This window comes from Cyanistes caeruleus, chromosome 1, assembly GCF_971803275.1.
Source record: "Cyanistes caeruleus chromosome 1, bCyaCae1.hap1.1, whole genome shotgun sequence".
NCBI classification, from domain to species: domain Eukaryota; kingdom Metazoa; phylum Chordata; class Aves; order Passeriformes; family Paridae; genus Cyanistes; species Cyanistes caeruleus.
The window spans coordinates 54,706,808-54,723,379 of record NC_141701.1 but is presented as its reverse complement, the minus strand read 5'-3'; the positions used below and the strand labels follow the sequence as shown (position 1 = coordinate 54,723,379).

At 36.3% G+C, this 16,572-nt stretch overlaps 1 long non-coding RNA gene across 5 annotated transcripts in view; it reads right to left on the bottom strand.

Annotated features, from left to right (window-relative positions):
• LOC147655513 (uncharacterized) overlaps positions 1-16,572 on the bottom strand; it is a 51,363-nt gene that overhangs the window by 14,974 nt on the left and 19,817 nt on the right. For 2 of the 5 annotated variants that reach the window (XR_015288230.1, XR_015288224.1), the window contains exon 1: positions 1,873-1,927. The exons of 1 other annotated variant lie outside the window; for it this stretch is intronic. This is a non-coding gene — a long non-coding RNA (uncharacterized LOC147655513). Of the gene's footprint in view, positions 1-1,872; positions 1,956-16,572 lie in introns of those variants that run through there. 2 more of the 5 variants (XR_015288223.1, XR_015288221.1) reach the window with 2 other exon arrangements.

The window sequence follows — 16,572 nt, the reverse complement described above, 5'->3', positions numbered from 1 at the left end:
GATTAGCAGAAGACTTCTTTTTCTCTGCAAAGACTGATGAAAGGACTACAGAAAGAATTGGGACTGTTTTAACCATCAATGTTTTTTTTTTGTCTTTATGTTGTCATGTGAACAAGGGAATGGTTGGGTAGTTGCGGGAAAAAAGGAGTTTCTAGAGGTTTTATTCTGGTTTCTTATTCTTGTAGTTTTTGTTAATAAACTTTCTTTGTTCCTTTAAAGTTTTTCTCTTGTTCTAGTCCATATCTCACAACAAGAAATAAGTAAGTTTTCTAGTGATTTTTTTTAGTTACTGCTTTAAAACCACAACATTTATTTGGTACGTTGGCCGGGAAATTAAATTGGCAAATCTAAACCACTACAGAGAGAGAATCTGAAGTCAAAAAGTAAGTCAGTTGTAGGTTGAAATAGAGTTTAATGGGACAGAAAAAGAAGAAAATAACAACAACAACAACAACAATAGAATATACGGACAAATGATGCAAATGAAAACAGTTGCTCACCACGCCCAGCCTGATGCCAAGCAGTGGCTGCCCAGCCAGATCCCTCCTATTTTATATCCTGAGAATGGTGCCATACACTATTTGGCCAGTGTAGGTCATGTAGTCCTGGCTCTGCCTCCTCTCAACGTTTTACATCCTACCAGCCTTCTTGTTTAGTTTAAACACAGTTTAGCAATCATTAAAACATCATTGTATTATCAGAATTATTCTCATACCAGATCCAGAACACAAGATTGTACCAGCTCCTAGAAGTAACATCAACTCTATCCGAGCTGAAACCAGGACACAGACTAACACTGTGAAGTTTGTTTTTTGTACTGTTATGCATTCTGAATTAGATCTTTCATACACTGAGCTAGTAAATAAATAAATTTCTTCACTTTAGAAAAATGATTTTTAAATGTAAAGCCATGAGATTCTAAAATACAAATACTACCATTATTATTATTATGACACTACAAAATGTAATCAAAGCCAATCACAGATACTTTACCTAGGTCATATACCTTCAAACTACTAAATTGTTAAATTCCTAGCCATTAAGCTCAATCTCATTCGTTTCTTTGCACAGTGAAAAAAACCCAATCATTTTGATAAACAACTCAATGTCAAAAACACCATCAAAGTTCATCTGTGCAAGCAATCTGCTTTTCTAGGGGCACCTTTTGTGTTTAAACAGAAGTTATGATGACAGTAATTATTCCAGTGTAATCTCATTCAAAGATTACAAAAATACTTGTGTTACATGTAGTTAACCTGTACTTACTATTTGCTTCACATTCCCTGTTAAATATTATGAGTACACATATTTAGCCAGAAGCACGGTAAGAGAAAATATGTTTCATCATTTCCTGTAGAGGACCAGGCCGGGGTGAACATGACAAAATTCTGGATACTATTTTTTCTGTGTAGCTAGATCCTCAGCAGCTACTGAAGTCAGGAAGCAATGAAGGATTAAATGAAGGAAAGGAAAGCCCTTGCACTTGAAAATAGTATTCCTAGGGCTGGAATTAACCTAGAATGGGGAATGGGTGATGTCTAGCATGCACTCAGATTGATGAAGATTTCACTTAAACATTAGTGGTCTATAAATAGAATCTGCCTATGATCTAAACTTATTGTTTAAAAGGGAAAAAATGTGATTTTTGGAAGCTAATATGAGAGGTCTGATGTAGTGAAGATTTATAACCTGGTATGAAAGGAATTAAATTTTTGACAGGGTAACTGTAGAAACTGATGCTTTAAAATCTACCTATGTTCACAGTTCTATTAGTATCAGTGAAGAAAATGGAGTTAATATACCAGAACTTGATTCTATTTGGAGGGCAAGCACCTTCTAAATCCCCCTAGAGAAGCAAAGACTTTCCTCTACCTGTTCTATGAAGTTTAGAGTAGAGCCGCCCCACTTACTGACTTGAATTGTTACTGCTGGGTTCCAGCCACCAGAGAATCATTAAAATGTACAGTGGAGCATCACAATGCCAGAGCCTGAGAATTCCATAAATCTGTGTCAGAACAGAGACTGGCAGGACTGAAGGGAATTCCTTGTGCTTCTTATGCAGATTTAGGCTTCCGTGTATAATTTGAGTAGAATGAGTCTGTATCAAAACTGAGATCTAATTCTAGCAGGGAAATTCTGTGGCCTTCATATGAGGCTACATGTTTCTTAGGACCGTAGAGTTATATACCTTATCTATAGAGTTATATACTTTATCTATATAAAATATATTTCTGTATGTATATGATATGTGTATACACACATATGCACAAGCATCAATACCAACAAACTAATCTGATGATGATATACATATAATGTAAATATATATGCATGTACATTTAATGCCATGAGAAATGGCTGTGTTGGCTAAAATGCCTCTTTGGAGGAATGTTTTATGGAATGGATATGTTGCTACATAAAACTTTGACTAGGATAATTATAATGCATTTCAATATCAAGGCTAGGCATAAATCAACAGACTTTACAGTTTTGCTTTTAAAAAATACTCTGAAAACCCTCATATGTTCAGCTGGCTTTTAAGATATATGAATGTGTTTAAAAAGCTGTGTTTCATTACTGAAAATGTTGTTGGTAATTCATGGGCCTTAGCAGAGCACACATATTCATCCTGGCAAACCTAAGTGTTCTCACTATTGCTTATCACCTAAGAAAGAATATAAATTAAAAAAAAATGTACAGGTGACAAAACATGAGCATGGGGACTCTGTAGAGTTTTTTATATTTCATGAATGTTTCAGCGTTTCTGAAACCTCCAGATAAGTTAAATGCCAAAATTAAATTACTCCACTGAGTTATACTGTGAAAAAAAGTTGAGAAAAAAGGTGTGACTCATCTGATCTTACCACATTTATTTGGGGAATGCTGGGATTCTCCATTTTGAACATCCAGTTGAGGGTTGGGTGAATGGAGTACCTCCAAATGTAAATGAAGGGCAGTTTTGGGATCCCTTGATGAAACTGAATTGCCACAAGTCTATGGGTCCTGATGAGATGCATCCCAGGGTTCTGTGGGAGCTGGCTGATGTTGCCCTAATAGTCTCCTTTGTATTTGAAAAATAATGTCAGCCAGGGGAAGTCCCCAGGAAAAAGGGGAAACGTGACTCTGATTTTTAAAAAGGAAAGAAAGGAATGCCCAGGGAGCTGCAGATCAGTGAGACTCACCTCCATGCCTGGGAAAATCATCGAGCAGATCTTCATGGAAACACCATTAAGGCACATGCAAGACAAGGAGGTGATCCTTGACAGCCAGCATGGCTTTACCAAGGGAAAATCATGTGCAGCCAGTCTGTTGGCCTTCTATGAAAGTGATTGCCATGGTCAATAAGAGATAATTGACTGATGTAATCTACCTAGACTTCTGTACTTCCTTTAGCACAGTCCCAGAAACTATCCTCATCTCCAGACTGGAGAGACCTGGATTTGAAGGGTGGATATGGGAACTGACAGTGGTCAAATAAGATTTTTAGGCTTCAGGCATTAGCTTGAGCCTGTGTGAAACTAGTTCTCACTCTGGCATAAGAAATCATAGGGAGGAATCCAAACAGTCCTTAGAGAAGGAAAACAACAGGTGGACTTTTCAGTGCATAAGGAGATGGATGGATGGATGGATGGATACAGACAGAGAGTTTTGGTCAAAGCTCTATGTCCAGGAGGAGGCCTGGGATGAGTGATGTCCCTCAGGGTTCTGTCTTGGGACCGGTGCTCCTCAATATGATGACACAGAGTGGGATCAATTGCTCCCTCAGCAAGTTTTCAGCCAGCACCAGGACGAGATTTGCATTTGACACAGTGGGATGGGATGCCATCCAGAGTGACCTGGACAAACTTGAGAAGTGGGCCCCATGAGAATTTAATGAGGTTCAACATGTCCAAATTCACCTGCGCAGGGCTGATGACTTTCCCTGGGCCCTAAAGATTAAGAGCCAGACATGGTTAAGGGATAAAGGGTTTTTGCCTCAGTATTTAGTAAGGATCTTTATAGTGCACCACTACTCCAAAATGCACACACATGATAGATCACAAATACAATTTTATGGACCATACAAATTAGCATATCTAAAAAAAGGTGCCCTACTGAGAGGCTTGAATGAATAGTGTGATATTCCCCCATCCTGAAGAATTCCCCCATGGATGGGCTTAATCTTAATTTATGGGAGGTATTGTAAAGAGGATTGTAAATTGTAATTTGTAAATTGTAAATTGGTTTTTTAAGATAGTGTAGGGCTTTCCAATCTCCAGCTACGAGACCTCTAGGATGTTTGGTCTTCTGGCCTAACAGAATACTAGGGCTATGCTAGATTTTAAGACTTAATGAATTACAAATATGCATGCTAAGAGCACTGAGGATATGTAAAAGGTATATAAAAGGTGTATAAAAGAAAAGGCAAAAAATCACCATGGCATCAGGGCAATCCCAGACATGAGCACAGACTTGTGGGAAGGAGGGAGAGGAAGCCACTGGGCACTGAGACGATCTCTGTGGAGAAAGACTTGGGGGTTCTCATGGATGAAAAGCTGGATATGAGCCAACTGCAATAGATCAAAGACTATTTGCCCAATAGATCAAAGGACTGATGATCCATTTCAGTTCAAATCCTCAAGTAGTGTAAAATGGAATACCTTTATTGAAAAAAACTGTCTCTATAAACTTTTTCATTAACATGAATGTTTTGTTAATCATAACCAGCTCTATAATCTTGATTACAGGAAAAAGTATACATTTGTATAGGTTAGCAAGCTTTAGCTATGGGTCACAAATATTTCTGAAAACGTTGAATTATTGTTAAGTTTTCAGAACACAGTTTGGCTGACTTGTTGAAGAAAACCTTTCATTTTTCTTTAAAGATAGACTTTTAATCCCCCAAATACAAAGACAATGCTGGCAAAATACCTTTTTTTAATCTCTCAAGCAGCTTGTCTATTTATCCCAGCAGCAGACAAAAAGAACTTGTCAGATTCAGATAATCAGAAACTCACAGAGTTTTTGGTTTAGATTGGAAGATCACCTTGTCCAACCTCCCTGTTCAGTCAGGGACATCCAGATCAGGTACCCTGGACAATGTGCAAAAGATTTTGGAATGTCTCTAAGGATGGAGACTTGTCCTGAGTACAGAGAAAAAAGAGGGGTAGAGTATCTAGCAAAATTCTATTCCATATCTCTCTTATTGTATTTAGTATTAATAATGTTGCTTTTACTGTTAATTTTTCTTATTTCATTGATTGTTTGTTTGTTTGTTTGTTTTTTAATCAAGTCAATCGTTCTTATCTGAAGTAGGAATCTGTTTTTGGTTTCCCTTTCACCAGGAGAAAGAGTGGGAAAAGAGCAGCTCAAACATGGTTTCATTTTCCAGCTAGATTTTAAACCAGCACAAGACTGCACAAAGTTCCTGGGCAATCTGTGCACAGAGAAAAAGTGTTTTTCTGCAGTTCAGGAGGAACCTTCTCTGTTTCAGTTTGTGCCAGCTGTCTCTGGGCCTATCACTGGGCAATGCCAATCCCAGCAGTCAAGTGTGGTCTCACCAGTGTTGAGCAGAGAGGAAGAATCACCTTCCTTGACCTGCTGGAAATACTTTGTCCAATGAAGCCCAGGAGACCACTGACCTTTGACATAAGGGCACATTGTTACCTCATGTAACGATGCATCCGGACTTGTCCTGGAGAATGCTAAGATACAGACACACATAAACAGGATAGTCCAAATTGAAATATCATTACAATATTTGAATATTTATCAACATAGATATATGAGAAAGTCTCCTAGAGGAGGTTTTAGTTCTAAAGATTAGTTATGAAATGGCTATTGATTGGAAGTGAATTTTGAAATATGATTTAACTGATACTGCTTCTTTTCTTTGATTTCTTTGATGTCTGAAGTTGTGCAAGAATGTTATAAAAATACAGAGAATGTCTATTATGTGAAGATAACAGAAAAATGAGTAGCAAAATATAGCCTACAGAGATATCTTTATCTTAATTCTTTCTGAAGATATCTGATTTTTTGGGGGGTGGGTTTATTTTAATTATGCACAATTTTTTATAATATAAACTAAATTTTGTCATTTGATATAAAATTAGCTGGATATAGAGGACTGCTTCTGTCACACTATACACTTGTTTTTTATTACATACAGAGCTGAGCTTTTGGAAAGTGTTGAAACTAATCTAGTAAGCCAGGTATGGCTGAACTGGTAATTGCTTCTAGGATCCATACTTACAGAAATCAGAAGTAGTTGGGAGCTTTATTTGATCCATGTTGCACAAAAAATTGAGACAAAGCCTGCCTCAGATAGATGCAATCTAAATGAAAATGACAGACAACAAGCTGCAAGCACGTAGTAAGCACCTTAAGTAAAATGCCTTGGTTCCAGGGTCAGTGTTACAGTTCAAAGTCCAATCCAGGTATCAATTATTGTTTGTAACCACTTTTCAAGCAAACAGTATTGAAAATTTATTTATACTTCATTCCTTCCTACTGTTTATGGATCTACCTCTGGTTAAACACAAAGCTATTTTCAGATTATGTCTTTTATTAGTTTTTAATGTTGTGAATGGGGCTACTTGTTTATATGTAATATGCAATTAGATGTTAAACGGCATTTAAAATCAGAGTTCATTGAACAGATTGCACTTAGAATTTTATGAAGATGGTAACATGATTTAAGCTTCATATTTGAGCCACTCATTGCTTTAACCTGCAGAATATTTACAAGATAATTAGGAGAAGAAAAATAATTTTGGTGGGAGTTTGAGCATTTTTTCTTTACAATTTGTAGACACAACTTGGATAAACCAGAACGAAGAAAGAATCTTCACAAAAGCCTATGCAATTGGAGACCCCTAATCACTTTAAAAATTATTTACAGTAATAGTTTGAAAGATATAATAAACAAATTAGGTGAATATTAAAGAACAGCTGTAACTGAAATTTTCTTCTTTTCACTTTAGTGAGTTTTCTTAAAAAATGGTTCTTCCAAGGGAACCATTTAGGACTGTGTTAGGACAAGGCCAAGAATTCTTGAAAAGCTTCTAAAGTTTCAAAAATTATTGTCATTTAAAATAAATTTTCCTCTATTTATTTAAAAATTGGTTTTAATTGTAATAATTTTTGTTCTTTGAAACAGTCACAGAAGTCATCTCCATTTGGTGATATTATCCCTTCAGCCCAGAATAGCTATATAAAGAGATGTGCAAAAGATTAACCACATTAACTAACTTTTCTTTCATTAAACTGATGATTACGACTAGGACAAATTGTTTAGATAAAGTTGCTACGCTAAATAATTTGCAAGAAATAAAGTAGCTTTGAAGATAACAAGATGAGAGAATTTTGCTTTTCTTTAATACCAATTTTAATATTCAGGGAAAGTAAAGGGTTTTGAGTTACAGCTATCACATGTACCTGATTTGTGGTTGACAGTTTAGAGAAAATTCTATTCTTCTGTTAATAGGAAGAGTTAAAAAATGTAAGATCCATACAATGCATTAGGTATCTAGCACTATCCCCATTGAATTAGGATAACCTGTGAAGGTAGAGCATGAGCAGGAACACTTGTACAGTCCACGAGGGTAGTGAGTTTCTTGATATACTTTCCTGGAGCTTTTTAAATCTATGGTCAAAATTTCAAGGCTGGAATCAGTGTTCACTGTATCTTTCTGTGCTATACTCAATTTTGACCAATCAAATATGCTATAAGAAAGCAAAAGAATCTTACAGTCAGGAATGCATGATATTTTAGTGTTACACTTGTACAAAACCATCTTAAAACATAATCTTCAACTATTTTAAGAAGTCCCAGAGGTGTAAAGAGAAAACAAGACTCCACAGCCTTGATCAATCAAGTCTGTCTAGATATAGTTCTGAATATTAAGTACATACATTGAGTAAACATTTTTGAAAACATTAAGTTTCTCAATTAAAAATGTAAGCTGAAAGTAAAATACTTTTGAATTTTTAGCAGAATCTAGAGGCAATAAGATAAAATTTCAGAGAAATTGATATGGTTTTGTTTTTATCAAGCTAATGAGCTGAGGCTTTCTGCCTCTGGATGAAGTCTTCAAGGGTGAGAAAAATATTATTATGTCAATTCTAGTAATTTAAAAATTTAGTAGTTTGGAGATGTAAGATCTGAGAAAAACATCTCTGGATTCAGTTCAATTTTTGCAGTGTCATTGCCATAATCCCTAGTAAATTAGTAGTGTTGGTGGTTGCAGTAAAAAGTACAGAGTGAAAAAGTTCCTTACAGACCTATTGGATGGCCTTGTTCTTAATCCTTTTGCTCTTTCATAAAGATTCACAAGAGAAATTTCCTTACATTCCTTAATATATTTCTGATCTTGAAATAATCCTGATAAAAAATTATTTTAACACTAATCTTTTTTTGAGACAGAACATCAAAATAATTCTAAAGTCTCATTACCTACATTAATAAGGTAATTTTGACAGCATCACTAAAATCAAAAGGAATTAAAGACCTGATAGTCAAGTTATATTTTTAACAGAAAACAATAAAACCCCAAACAAACATGAATATGACAAAATAAAGTAAAACCCCCACATTCATGCTCTATAATGTGTTTATTTGACTTTTAATTTGAAGCACAAGCCTTGGTACATGATCTACTTTTCATTTAACATTTATATTTCTGGTTTTCATTTTTCATATAGATCACTTGGAAATGCTATTAACAACTAATGGTAAAGGCTAAATACAGAAGATAAAGCATAATTGTCAATGTTTAAATTAAACAGATACATCCCTTTCCTCTGAGGAATCTGCTGGTGCAGTGAATACTGATACATCTTTTGACATTGAAAATGATGAGTTAGGTGTAATTTCAGATCAAGACAACAGATTACAAGGTCAAAAGCTATCCACTTGAGATAAAACCTTATGTCATCATACAGAACTCAAAACCCTTGATATAGAAATTCAGGAGCAGAATAAGCAGAGAAGTATTCTTTTTAATTTTACATTTGAGGGAGATGATAGTTATGATTTGAGACAAAAAGTAACAGAATTAAATAGGAAAGCCAAACTAAAGCTCTTGAGACCTAAACCTTAGGTCTCAATCCATCCAAATGAGACTTTCTGAGTGGACCCACATGCTAAAAGCAAATGTGCCATTCCCAGTGGACCTGAACATGGTCACAGCCTCAACGACAAGGATCAGACTGGTTGACTGTCAGACTAGGTACCTCTGCTGTTCCTGGTCATGGAGAAACAAAAATCTGGTAGCTTGCTCTAAGGGCAGGAAAAAACATTAAGAGAATACTTCTAGCAGCTCCAATATGAATGATAAGTCTCACTCTCACTGTTCATAACAACTGTCTGTGAAATTCTCCATGTATCTACCAGCTTGTGTTGTATCTGTTTCTATCGGATTCTGAAATCTATTTTCTTGGGCAATATGTTTTAAAAGAAAAGGTCAGGAAAAACCTGAATTTTTTAATATATCTATGAAAACAATTAGATTCAAAAATGTTTGTTACAATACCTGATAGAGCTTTCTTTCTGAAAATATGAATATCAGATCCTCTCTGTCCTTTTTGTAACCAAGAGACTCAAAGGTATTGTGCTCCCATTAAGGAGAAATCAGATTTCACACCAAAACATGTAGGCAGAGAAGAAACTGCAAGACCAATAATTGTATCTGTAGCTATGCAACTACTGAAGAATTTCTCACAGAGATGGTGAAATATAGTTCCCAGGTAATAAAAGGATATTTTTCTCCTCTACAAGTAAATCTCAAAAAGCAGGCCAGAAAAACCACAGTTAAGAAGCTAAACAGAGAAAGGTCACAGCACATAATAATTGTATGTCAGTACATTGCTGCATTTAGTAACACCAAAAGAATTTCTAGAAAAATCTGTACAAGAGCTTCAGTAGTCCAATCACTTGGCCAGAAAGAGAGGGAAAGAAGCTCAGCATTCATATTTCACTAGGGCCTTTAAAATTCAGATTCTAAAGCCAGAATCACCAGAAATGAACCACACTGGAATGTCATTCACCATCTACATTATATTCAGTCCTGACTGAAAACAAAGATGACTGAAATATGTTTAAAATGTTTGTCCTTAAGTTACTGTGAAACAAGGGAGGAATATAGCAAAGCTATTCTGGTATAAAACATGCAAAAATACATCTTTAGGACACCCACAGAACAGTCAACATAAAAGATTTTTATTAAAAATTATCTTATCAATATAAAAATAAAAATTAGAATTAATACAATGCAAAATAGTTAAAATTTAAACAGTGTTAAATCAGTGAAATCCACCAAGTCTGGCAGCAAATTCTTCTAGGTGCTGAGGCACAAATTTGGCTGCCAACTGGAGCCACATGAAGAAGGAATAGCCATGTAATTGTGGAAATTTAAAATGGCCACAGATACCATCTTTTATTTAGCTCAGATCTAGAATCATTAACTTGTTTGCTGAGTGTGCTAGTCAGAGTTCTAGCTGACATCAACCACTGCTTTAACATTAAATTCTCCCCATTCTTATTAGTTTTCTGATCCTTGTTAGTTGTATTCCCCTTACTACTTACATCTGCATTAAGAAACAAGTTTAGGTTTTAGGCTTTACATCTTTGATCTATTTGGATTTATGGTTGTTTGCAACTGCCCTGATAATTTTTTCAGTCTTTTATAGCCTCCAGTGGAAACAATCCAGTAGAGTTTGCCTTAGGCCAGGTAAAGCTTCATTTTTGTTGTAGAATGCAAGCAGGCTTGCCAGGTGGTTTCTAAAGGTGGAGAAAGTTACAAACAAGAGACTGAAATAAAACTTTTGCAATAACTAGGGAAGCCAGAACATAGGAGTGCTCTTTTTTCGTTGGATTTCTACCTTTCTGTATGTGGTTTGCCATTAAACAACAAGAAACCAGAGATTTTAACTGTTTCTTAGTAAGCAGGACACTGACAGTCTCTCAACACCAAGAATCTCTGAGTATGATGGAGTATCACACGGCAATCAGGAATATTTAATCTCCCATTCATGTCTAACCCCAAACCAAAACAAGACTACATTTATGGTAACACAGATAGAAAAATTATCTATAGTAAAATTATCTATAGTAAACCAAACTTCTTCCAGCAGTAACAGATACAAAAAATTATGTTATGCGTAGAAGGAACTGATTATATGTTATTGTGATATTTTTTCTAATTCTTAATTGTAACCTTAGACTTCTGATTCCCATTACAGTATCAATTTGCTAATTTCTACTGGTTCTCTAATGACAAGTTTCCTCCACTTCTCACAGATTTATGCACTATATTCATTTGTACCATCTGTTGGCAAAAACAAACCATAGATTTACCAAACAAATAAACATAAATATCTAAAATAATCTAGTGACTTGGAAAATGTGTTTCAACCTAAAAAGTTTTATGGGTTTTTTAGCTTTTGTTTTCTGTGATATTCTCTCTTCTTCTGAGGCTTGTGTGAACAGAACTCATCTAAAATTCTCCTGTGGTAGAATCTAAACTTAATACATGGGAAAGTACCTGGTGGATTGAACTAGTGCTCTTGACAAGCCTGAGAAGGCTTCTTATTTTTCTCTCTCAGATTAAATAAGATGACATGCTTAAGTGCCATCAGAACTTGAGTTTTCCCATACACTTTGACATCAAACTATTTCTCATAGATTATAAAAGTGAAAGAATTTTAAAATGAAAGTACTGTAATAAGGAAGTGCGTGCGTGCGTGCGTGCGTGCGTGCGGAAGGAAGGAAGGAAGGCAGGAAGGAAGGAAGGCAGGAAGGAAGGCAGGAAGGCAGGAAGGCAGGAAGGAAGGAAGGCAGGAAGGCAGGAAGGAAGGCAGGAAGGCAGGAAGGCAGGAAGGCAGGAAGGCAGGCAGGAAGGCAGGCAGGAAGGAAGGCAGGCAGGAAGGAAGGCAGGCAGGAAGGAAGGCAGGCAGGAAGGAAGGAAGGAAGGAAGGAAGGAAGGAAGGCAGGCAGGAAGGAAGGCAGGAAGGAAGGCAGGAAGGAAGGAAGGCAGGAAGGAAGGAAGGAAGGCAGGAAGGCAGGCAGGAAGGCAGGCAGGCAGGAAGGCAGGCAGGAAGGAAGGCAGGCAGAAAGGAAGGCAGGCAGGAAGGAAGGAAGGAAGGAAGGAAGGAAGGAAGGCAGGAAGGAAGGCAGGAAGGAAGGAAGGCAGGAAGGCAGGAAGGCAGGAAGGAAGGCAGGAAGGCAGGAAGGCAGGAAGGAAGGAAGGAAGGCAGGAAGGCAGGCAGGAAGGCAGGAAGGCAGGAAGGAAGGAAGGCAGGCAGGAAGGCAGGAAGGAAGGAAGGAAGGCAGGAAGGAAGGCAGGAAGGAAGGCAGGAAGGAAGGCAGGAAGGCAGGAAGGCAGGAAGGCAGGAAGGCAGGAAGGAAGGCAGGAAGGAAGGCAGGAAGGCAGGAAAGGAAGGAAGGCAGGAAGGCAGGAAGGCAGGAAGGCAGGAAGGCAGGAAGGCAGGAAGGAAGGAAGGAAGGAAGGAAGGAAGGAAGGAAGGAAGGAAGGAAGGAAGGAAGGAAGGAAGGAAGGAAGGAAGGAAGGAAGGAAGGAAGGAAGGAAGGAAGGAAGGAAGGAAGGGATCATCTGCATTTTTTTGTTTCGCAATAATAAAAAATAATCTTATATCCAGGAGCTCCATAATATATGTCTGTGTGATAGAGACAAATTTTCCAGATTTCAGGAAAGAGTAAGATTTTCCTTCATTTTGTATTTAAATTATTAGCTTCTCCTTCTGACCTGAGTAAGGACAGTCAGGAGAAACCTGCTTGTGACAACATCTTTGAATCAGATTCAGATTGAACCCTTTTGACAGTAAGGTGTTTCCTTTGGTTTTCACAAATGGGCCATTCTTGCAGTGGTTTCTCTGAGCTCAAGTCTGGCATCCATTTATTTGCATTTAGCTAGTGAACAACTTATTTTCCACCACAGCACTATATTATACTCCACAAACAGAAAAAAAGCAACAATTTAAGAACATAACAAAAATCTTCAACCCAACTGTCTTACAGAGATTTCTTCAACTGTACAATGACACTCTTCTGTTTTAAGGCAAATTTATGTCAATGACTCTCTAGGCTGTCTTCAGTGAGGTTCACTAAGGTCTAGCAGACTTCAATGTAATACTAGTAATTTCCTTAATGTTGTATATTTTGAACCAAAAAAATAACTGCTAATGTGATAGAAATATTAGCAAGTTACAGCTTGTATCTTCAGATTTATTATTACTGTACCATATTACAATAATTTTCTCAGGAATTCATAATTTTTCTTTTCTCCACTTATATTTCAAGAAATTCACAAGACTGAAAAAAAAACAAATCCACAAAACACTCTATACTGATTCAGAAAAATATATCCTAGCCTTCTATTAAATTGAAGGTTATTTTACTGGCCTTAATTTCTGTTTCTCCACTACCATTTAGTGGTCCATTATTTAGCATATTATTTGTATTATACAACTGTTAAATGTGTAGGTATAGTTCATGAACATATTTCTTTGTACGTGTGTATTCTTTTGTGGGTTTTAGTCTTATGCAGATGCCAGTCCTGCAGATAGAATATACCTACCTGCACACGCAATTTTGATTTATTTGATTACTTTTGCTAGCCTCCAGCTATTCATATTCCAAGTACCTATTAGCTTTCCTTGACTGAGGATATTAAGAAACAAATATGTTTGTATATGATTAGTCTTTCAAAACATAGAATCCATCAAAAAACAATATAAAAGGGCTTTTTTTTTTTTTTTTGATGGAAGAGAACCTGATTCTGTTCAAAGATTTTAGAATAGAAATTATTTTTAATTAAAATAGAAGCCAGACCAAATAATTCAACTAGTCTTCATTTTTTTTACTTAGCCCTTAATATATTCCTCCTGTATTTGTATGATAAAGACCATTTATTGAGCATCACTACCCAAATTACACAGTTTTGATGTTGGATCCTGAGACTGTCATCTAGTAAGTAACAAACAAAGAGTATCTGTGAGCAGCTGACCAATAAATTGGACTTCATCAAAAATTCAATACCATCCAGCAAAGCATTGGGATATTGCTGGCTTGAATTTATGGAAAAGGATTTTCACAGACAGTGTGCCAATCATGCAAAAGGATGGTTGAAAATAACTGTTGGATTGGCATATTAATGATCACAAGAGACTGATGTAAATGTCATGAACTATTGGGAAAGAATAAACTGAGCACTACTACGAGTCCTCATGTGTTCCCACTGTGCACAGATAAAAATTTTATCACAACAAACAGCATGGTAGTTTGCATGAATTATTAAATCATATGCATACAAGAGGGTTTGTAATTAAACAGAAAGACTTACTGAGGATTATAGTAACTGACAATGTCTAGAGCCTGCAAAGTCCAGCTATAAGTCAAAAGACTAGCATATATGATTGCTTTTAATTTGTACAACAATTTGTGAGTTATTAATTTATAACATTTTTTGGATATTGCCAAAGAGGAGATGAATGTAGAATTAGTCTTTCAGTATGCATATATCAAACATAATAAAAATGTTAAGCATATAGCATTATTTATATGCTATCACTTTTATCTGTCACCATAATAACAACTCCATTATAATAAGCTATTTAATGCTGAAATTTAGTTTAAATTGACTATGTTGTCCTTTATACATAATTATGTATGAACCCTTCTAATATGCCTTCTGTTTTACATTTTTAGCAACAGAATCACATGCTTGAAACTCTCAAGGGCTTTTTTTTCTATTTCAATGATGAACAATTCAGATTTAAGGTCCTTAATTCAGACTATAAGGCCTGTGACATTTACAATAATACTGGAGGTTCCTTTTCACCCCATTATGTACACAAAGTCTTGTAGTATGCTAATGTGTGCAGAAGGTCAGTAGCTCTCCTTTCTTATTGCCCTCTACCCATAGAGAAAAAAAAGAATGTAGTTTGTAGAAACAAGTAAAAGTTTTCAATTATGTTTTCCTTTCATAACCTGAAGTGAAGTGAAACATCAAATAGCTTTATATTTACTTTCTTCTTCACATCTTATTTTACCTACTGTAATGGATTAAGTTGCTTTATTCTTCTCCCCTGCTTTGGGACAATGTGGAAGATGTTAAATCGCTGACTACCACTACTTCATTTAAAAGAAAACATGTACACAGGAGTAAAAATTTAAGGAAACTAGCCCTGATCTTCTCAGTATGAAACTCCCAAAGGGGAGAAAGTTTTTCATCCCTTCCTGAAATGTCTAAGCCCCAGTTCTTATACTGTAAAATACACTTTAAGCACTCTAATTTGATGCTAGTCCAAAGTAGTTAGCTCTGTCAGAACTGGAGAATTTCTGCATATCATAGACTCACAGATTCACATATGCAGCATAACCATACGCATGAAGAATTTAATCTTTCTAGTCTGAGGTAGCTATGAGGCAAGCACACAGGAAGATTCCAGCAAGTTATCCAATTGTGTCTATTTCTATATAAAAACTTGGGTTTTTTCCTTGAAAAGTACTGACTACTCTATTTTATACATTTTATGCATTAAATTGGTTTGAGAGGTTCTTGAATAATTATTCATTTATATATCACACAAAATTAATTACTTATTTTATATGTTCTTTATAATGTTGGCATGCAAACTTATATTCCACTTTGAAAACAATTTTTTAAACTTTGCAAAGTGCTTTCCCACACCAGTTGTGCAAGTTGAAGTCTTAACGTCACTTGCAAGGTCCGAAAAATTCAGACTCAAGCTCAATAGGACAACACAAACTTTACAATGGATAAGTTTCTATCTGATACTGAATTTAGATGTAATCTAACTGCACCTAAACTGTGGTACCCCTATAAATATACAGAAATTAATCAAAAGTAAAATTCTTCCAAATTTATTTTAGGGTTTTGTTTCTATACCAATTATAGACAAGTAGTGTCCATGATCATAGAATCATAGAATCAATCATACAGTCATTCACTGACTTAGGGTGGAAGGGACCTTAAAAATCAACCAATTCCAACCTCCTTGCCATGGGCAGGGATACCTTCCACTATACCAGGGTGATCCAAGCTCCCCATCTGACATGGCCTTGAACATTTCCAGGGATGGGGCATCCACAATTTCTCTGGACAACCTGTTCCATTGCCTCATCACCCTAGGTGTAAAGAATTTCTTTCTAGTACTAATCTAAATCTACTCTCTGCCAATTTAAAACTGTTACTCTTTTCCCAAGTCCAACGTGCCCTTGTGAAAAGTCCCTCTCTGGCTTTCTTCTAATCCACCTTAAGCTAGTTGAAGCCTACTATAAAGGACTCCCCAGAGTCTTCTCTTTTCCAGGCAGAACAACCTCAGTGTTCTAAGACTCTTTTCATAGCAGACATGCTCCAGCCCTCTAATTGTCTTCATGGTCCTCCTCTGGACCTGCTCCAACATGTCCTTGCCCTCCTTATGTTGGAGGGGAGGAGATTGTGAGACCAGATGGGGTCTCACAATAGTAGAGGAGGGTCAGAGTGACCTCAGTTGACTCAAAGACTAAATTTGACAGGCATGATTTGCAGTTAATGAAACCACATTTGACTC